The 7245-nt window shown below is 33.2% G+C and overlaps 1 pseudogene; it reads left to right on the top strand.

Moving 5' to 3' along the window:
- The first annotated feature begins 5860 nt into the window (after window positions 1–5860).
- Window positions 5861–6456, top strand: LOC137234144 (mediator of RNA polymerase II transcription subunit 29-like; annotated as a pseudogene).
- Window positions 6457–7245: the final 789 nt, after the last annotated feature.

The raw sequence follows: 7245 nt of genomic DNA, 5'->3' as shown, positions 1-7245 counted from the left end.
TGTTCATTATTACTTTTAATTTTTTATAAATTTATAAACAATTGCATATAGTTAAAAAAATTATTTTTTTAGTATTTAGTAAAAATTTATGACTTTTTTTCAAAAACTAATATTTCAAAAAAAGTTTATTGTTTTTTGTTTAAACATTTTCTATATCGAGTGAGCAGTTTATATTTCAACTTGGGTAAATATCCATTACCCAAAGCTCGTTGTTTTCCAAATATGAATTTTTGAATATTAAACTTTTTTTCGCCATATATTGATGCAATATATATCAGTATACAAGGCGTTCAATGCCAAATTCTTAAAATTAATAAAAAATATTGCATTTATTATTGAAAACATTAGTTTGTTGTTATTTTTCAGAATTATAGTGATTTTGTAGTAACACGAAGGCAAGTGATGTGCAAATATGCCGCCGATTTACTACAAAATCACTGTAATTCTGAAAAATAACAACAAATGAATGTTTTCAATAATAAATGTGATATTTTAATAATTTTTAAGCATTTGTCATTGATCGCCTTGTATGCTGATATGTATTGCATCAATATATGGCGAAAAAAGTTTAATATTCAAAAATTCATATTTCGAAAACAACGAGCTTTGGCTAATGGATTTTTACCCAAGTTGAAATATAAACTGCTCACTCGATATAGAAAAATTTTAAACAAAAAACAATAACCGTTTTTTTTGAAATATTAGTTTTTGAAAAAAAAGTCATACATTTTTACTAAATACTAAAAAAATAATTTTAACCAACAATTCAAAGAAGAAATCATGATAATCGGTTAATTTTTGACAAAGTATTGTATGCTGTAATGCAGCAATGGGCAAAATGGCTCGTATGAGCCTTTTGCTCATACGGGCACGCTTTGCACATTTAAGTGCTTGGTGAGGGACGATCAAGTGCAGGTATGTGGGGCGAAAAACACAGGAAGAGAATAATATACAAACACTGCTCATCTTGCTTAATACATATTTAACAGTTACCAAGCTATGTGGAAAACAGAGCTGCCACCGCTCTTATTATGTTCAAATTATTAAGCGTTTTAGGATAAACTAGCCTTTACCGGCGGCTTCGCTCGCACCAAAGAGTATATATTTGTTAAGAGGCGTCACTCGATACTTTTGTTGTTGCCAAAGCAAATTACTCGATGTTTTCTCAACGTAGTCGTTGGTTTTTTTTGTCAGATGTATTTATAAAAACGCCTTATATACATTTTCGTGGGGTATTTGTGTTTATTTTATTGATTGTATTAAATTAATTAATTAATTCTCTTTCCCAAAATCGTAAATATGCAAAGTCACTTCACCGCATAAATATATAGGATGCAGTTACAGAAAAATAAACAAAACTTCCTTGAGAATCACATTCGACATGACAGGGTTGCTTTGGCAACAACAAAAGTATCGAGTGACGCCTCTTAACAAATATATACTCTTTGCTCGCACTAAAGGCCACAAATATGTAAAAAGTTCCTTTATGATTCAAATCATAAACAAAGCAAGTTTTAAAATTAGAAAAATGGTCGCCGTAAATTAAACACACATGCTCCAACAATTTTTGCAGTGTGGATTTAACGATATATGTATGTGAGCTGAAGAAATTTAAAAATTCCTCCATAATTTGAAATTTATAAATGAAAGCAGTTATGTTTATAATAAAACTGGTAAAATTAGTCGTTGTTTATGTGATTGGTACATTTTTTTATATGTAAACTGATACATTTCTTTCTAGGCTCACGGCAACACTGCCAACAAGTCTGAAAAGGTTTCGTTTTTCCACGATTGTTTACGAAACGTGCATTAGTACGTTTTGCTACTACTACTTCCTCTAATGCTACTACTTTAAAAATACTTTTTTAGATACTTTTATGTATATATTGCAAAATGTATCGGCTTGCATATAATTAAATGTATATGAAGGCGAAATGAATGTCAATAATGCGCTGCTAAAGTTGACTTCAGTCTATGGTTATTCCGTTTTTCGTATTTCTTGCCAAAAAATGTATGTTTTTGTTTTCGTACTATTGCAACACAGTTTAGGAATTGGTTTTCGAGGTTGAGAGAGCATATTTTCATTTCAGTTTTTTAGTATTTCCACAACCTTCTTGCGATGAATATCATTTGGGACGAAGCGTACGATATTTCCAATGTATTCTTTTACTACCCTAACACCCCAAAACACACATACGTATCACCTAGCACTCGCTGGCACTGAAATTGATTTAGGAGCCGAAAATAGGCCCATCCCTGCTGTAATGCATTGCATCAATAAATGGGGCAAAAAAATGTTTAATATTCAAAAATTCATATCTCGAAAACAACAACTTTCGGCGAATAGGCATTTAGCCAAGTTGAAACATGAACTGTTCACTCAATATAGAAAAAGTTTAAGCAAAAAAAAAGATAACCTTTTTTGAGAAATGAATTTTTGAAAAAAGTCATACATTTTTACAAAATACTAAACAAAATTTTTCTTGTAACTATATGCTATTGTTTATAAAGTTATATAAAAGTAAATATAATAACGAACATTTCAAAGAAAAAATCATGAGAATCGGTTAATTTTTGACAAAGTTATTGACAGTTGAAAAATTAGGTGAATAAAATACCGACTGGATTTTATGGAATTCAATTGCCGATAAATCCGGAAAAAAAAATTTTTTGAGGCAAAAAAAAAACACGTGTTTCATTATTTTGACCAATGAACAACATACTAAAATTTCATCGAAATCAAAAATCATGTCCTGCGCGGACCGAGGGTCTTGAAATGGAATGAGCCTATAGTTGTAAATTATTAACTATAAGTCATAAAGAAGGAATAGTTTTTCAGTCTTGTTGGTGAGCCATAAATACAAATTTTATTGTATGCGATTGTATACATAAAAAGTTAAGGGAAACTTTAATTAATTAATTACTGATATAGAAAACAAAAGAGAAGAACTATTGGTGGCAAGCAGTAAACCATCAAATCGCGAGTAGGCAATTCACAATTTGAGTAAGTTGACTTGTAATTCGCCAATTTTAATGATATACCTTTTTTATTTTAGTTCAGGAAGCTGCAATTCAGGTTCGAAAATTACAATTGAAGTTCAACAATTTCAATTCAAGTTCAGAAAATTAAAACTCAAGCTCAGAATTTTTATTTGTAGTTCAGAAAATTAAAATTGGAGTTCAGAATTTCTGTTTGTAGTTTAGAAAATTATAATTGAACTTAAGTTGTAATTTTCTGAACTTCAGTGGAAATTGCTGAGATTCAATTGTAATTTTCTGAACTTCTATTGAAAATTCAGAGCTCCAAGTGTATTTTTCTGAACTTGAATTGTAACTTTCAGAACTTCAATTGCAACTTTCTGATCTAAACCTGAAAAAGGTGTGGTAACACATTTTTTACATAAAATGAACTATAATGATAATATAATTATAAAATAAATAAATGTAAGGCGCGATAACCTCCGAAGAGATCTACGGCCGAGCTTCTCTTCCAATTTGCGTCGTGCTCCTCTTGATTCTTCCCTACAAATTGGCCGGACGGGACCTACATGTTTTATGCCGACTCCGAACGGCATCTGCAAGGCAGATGAGTTTTCACTGAGAGCTTTTCATGGCAGAAATACAATCGGAGCGCTTGCCAGACACTGCCGAGGGGCGACCCCGCTTAGAAAAATTTTCTTCTAATTGAAAAATCTTATTTCTAACATTTTGATGTTGCTTTGCCCGGGAGTTGAACCCAGGGCATACGGTGTGATAGGCGGAGCACGCTACCATCACACCACGGTGGCCGCCATTATTATTAATTTAATTAATTAATAGAAAAACATAAATTTTTTCCTTTACATTTTAGAACTGTATACAAAAATATGTAATTTTACATATCGCAACTTAAACCAAAAAGTGTTGCAACTCATAATCAGAGTAACTTTGTGTTGAATGTTGATTTATACCACAAAAATAACAAAATTCTTAACAAAACCAGGCTAAATGATAACGTTAACCACAAAGGAAACATAAGTTTTTTCACGATGCTTTCATGGATCGATTTACACTTAAATACCGATTTAAAATTTTTTAAGTTTTGATATTTTTTAGTTTAGAATGCGATATATACAAACAGTGGAATAATTTGACATTGAGGGTACTTTATGCAATTTTCTTTTTTTCGAGATTTTACAATAATAAACGTAGGTACTCATAGTAATACTTTGTTTTAAATTATGTGATTACAATATTTATAGGGACCATTTAGTTGATGGTATTGGTACTGTCAGTTAAATTCATCAGCAAATATTTATATTCAAGATATTTTTTTGTTATACATTTAGTTTATAAGGTTTGGTTAAAAATTATTGACAAATTCGTGGCAATTGAATTGCTTTAAAAATCTTTGCAAACTTTAAGCGGTTGTTGAATATTTTTTTAATTAGAGCATAAAAAGCTTAGAATAGGAACGTAGGAAAAAGCTAAGAATTATTAGATTCTTAGATACTTTTAATCAAGATTATTTCAGTGTGTGTTGTTCGTTTGTTGACAAATTCATTGCATATTAATTTTCAGATCAAGAATACTCAAAGGTGTCGTGGAATCGTCTTGTTGGTCAATCGCGCGCCGCAATATCTATTGGTGGGATTTGACATTCATTATAAAGTAGCGAAGGCACGGTCCTACGCAAACACATCGCCAACCTGTGTTGGCAAAAGATATGCTGAACTGTAGAGGAAGAAACATTTTATAAAATTTAATAAAATCAAAAATGATAGTTGTGCTAAAAAGGGGTAAAGTATTGTATGTTAAAGTATATCAAAGTCTCAGCGTCCTTGTCCTGGTGAAAATTGAGTTTGAATAGGTCTCATTCTTCATTCTCAGAAACACGTACGAAGATACCTCGTAAGATATTAAAAATCCTCAACGCTTTTTTTGCAATATTTTCAAAAAACTGTTTAACTTCTACATATCAATAGCTGTCTTCACCACCAGAAGGAGTCACTATTGTTTCCTACGCCTATTCTATTGTTTCCTACATCGACGAGCTTTGTAATAAAATAAACAGCTATCTCCCTGATCTCTCCGGTTTTGTCGCCTCGCAAAACCTGACATTGTCCCCGACCAAATCATCGGCGACGTTATTTACAACATGGAGGCGCCAAATGTCGACCATATGGCATTACGCTACCGACTGTCTTGCACCCTAAAATCTAGGGTGTGACGTTCGGTCAGGATCTACATTTTGAAGAGCATGCAGCCGCAATTGTACCGAAAATCCAGCGCCGTAATAAAATCCTCAAATCTCTTGCTGGCAGTACTTCGGGAAAAGACAAAGAAATGCTCATTACCACTTACAAAGCAATTGGCCAGCCGATTGCATGCTACGCATCCCCTATATAATGGCCAAGCCTAAAAACTACTCACTGGAAGAAGCTACAGGCCTGCCAAAATACTGCTATCAGAACCGCCACGGACTGTCTTCTTATGTCCCCAGAACACCATCTACATATTGAGGCAAGAATACTCCCCATCAGGGAGAGAAATGAGATGCTAACCAAATGAATATCCAGAGTCAGAATCTGAAAACTTTTCCTGACTTTTCATACCTCTATTAATATAGCCCTTAGACTTAATACCTCTGCCCAAAATAAATTACGCTGCTCACAGTCCATCCTTCACTTATATGGTTCCGCCAAGATGTAAACATGGTCTAAGCCAAAGCAGATAACTAAGAAATCGTACAACACAAAAAGCTATCGTTCCATCCCTAAACAGAAAAAAGCAACAAATATACTGTTCAATAAAAATAACTTTTATTGCTATTAAAAATCGTGGTATTTACCTCAATAAAGAAGAAACTTCGTATTGAACAATGAATCCCAATATGAATATGCATGACATGCAACAAATGAACATCGCCGGAGTTAGTGGGCCAAATCCAATGATACAACCTGGAGTTGCGTCTGTGTCAATAATGCGGGCATCACCACAACAACAAATGCAATCTCAAGTTTCAAATGCTGCTCAACAACAACAGCAACAACAAGCTGAAAAAATGGACAAAATTCTAAAGGTCAAGTGTTCTTTCGCCACTTCGGGAATCACTATTCCTTACACTAAGTACTGGCGCATTGGCATTACAAGAATATAATTTAGCAGATAATCTTAAACGTGATCCAGCGGGACATGCAGGACGCTTTGAGAAACATTTGGAAGATTTTTATACCTATTGCGGTCAAATTTAATTACATTAAAAGACAGCCATACAATGCATGCAACCACTATCATCGGCACAACATTATTTACCCAGCGATGTAGCAGCACGTATGGACCCCAATATGCAAGACACTCCTGGTTGACCTATGACCCATTCTACATACCTTAATGTTGTAAGTGTACATGTGCCATCGGCAAAAGATATACATGAGACTAATTAGTGCTACACAGAATATTTCACAGGCTGATTGATAAGTACTTAAGATCAATAAGCGGTGTTATCGAAAAATATATTCGTAGAGCGCTTGAAATAACAGATTTCACTGCTAACATTTGATTACAAGAGACGATGGCTATATTTTTATACTCAGTTGAGCAGAGCTCACAGAGTATATTAACTCACAGCGTATATAAAATTTGATTGAGCCATGTCCGTCCGTCCGTCCGTCCGTTAACACGATAACTTGAGTAAATTTTGAGGTATCTTGATGAAATTTGGTATGTAGGTTCCTGGGCACTCATCTCAGATCGCTATTTAAAATGAACGACATCGGACCATAACCACGCACACTCTTTCGATATCGAAAATTTCGAAAAACCGAAAAAGTGCGATAATTCATTACTAAAAACGGATAAAGCGATGAAACTTGGTAGGTGAGTTGAACTTATGACGCAGAATAGAACATTAGTGAAATTTTGGACAATGGGCGTGGAACCGCCCACTTTTAAAAGAAGGTAATTTAAAAGTTTTGCAAGCTGTAATTTGGCAGTCGTTGAAGATATCATGACGAAATTTGGCAGGAACATTACCCCTATTACTGTATGTATGCTTAATAAAAATTAGCAAAATCGGAGAACGACCACGCCCACTTTTATAACATTATTTTTTTGTAAGTCAAATTTAAAAAAAAAATTTAATATCTTTACAGTATATAAGTAAATTATGGACAAATTCAACTCCAGTAATGATATGGTGCAACAAAATACAAAAATAAAAGAAATTTTCAAAATGGGCGTAGCTCCTTCCTGTTTCAATTAATT

This window comes from Eurosta solidaginis, chromosome X (assembly GCF_040869045.1).
Source record: "Eurosta solidaginis isolate ZX-2024a chromosome X, ASM4086904v1, whole genome shotgun sequence".
Taxonomy (NCBI): domain Eukaryota; kingdom Metazoa; phylum Arthropoda; class Insecta; order Diptera; family Tephritidae; genus Eurosta; species Eurosta solidaginis.
Note: the sequence above shows the minus strand (reverse complement) of the source record. Positions and strands in the feature narration are given on the sequence as shown.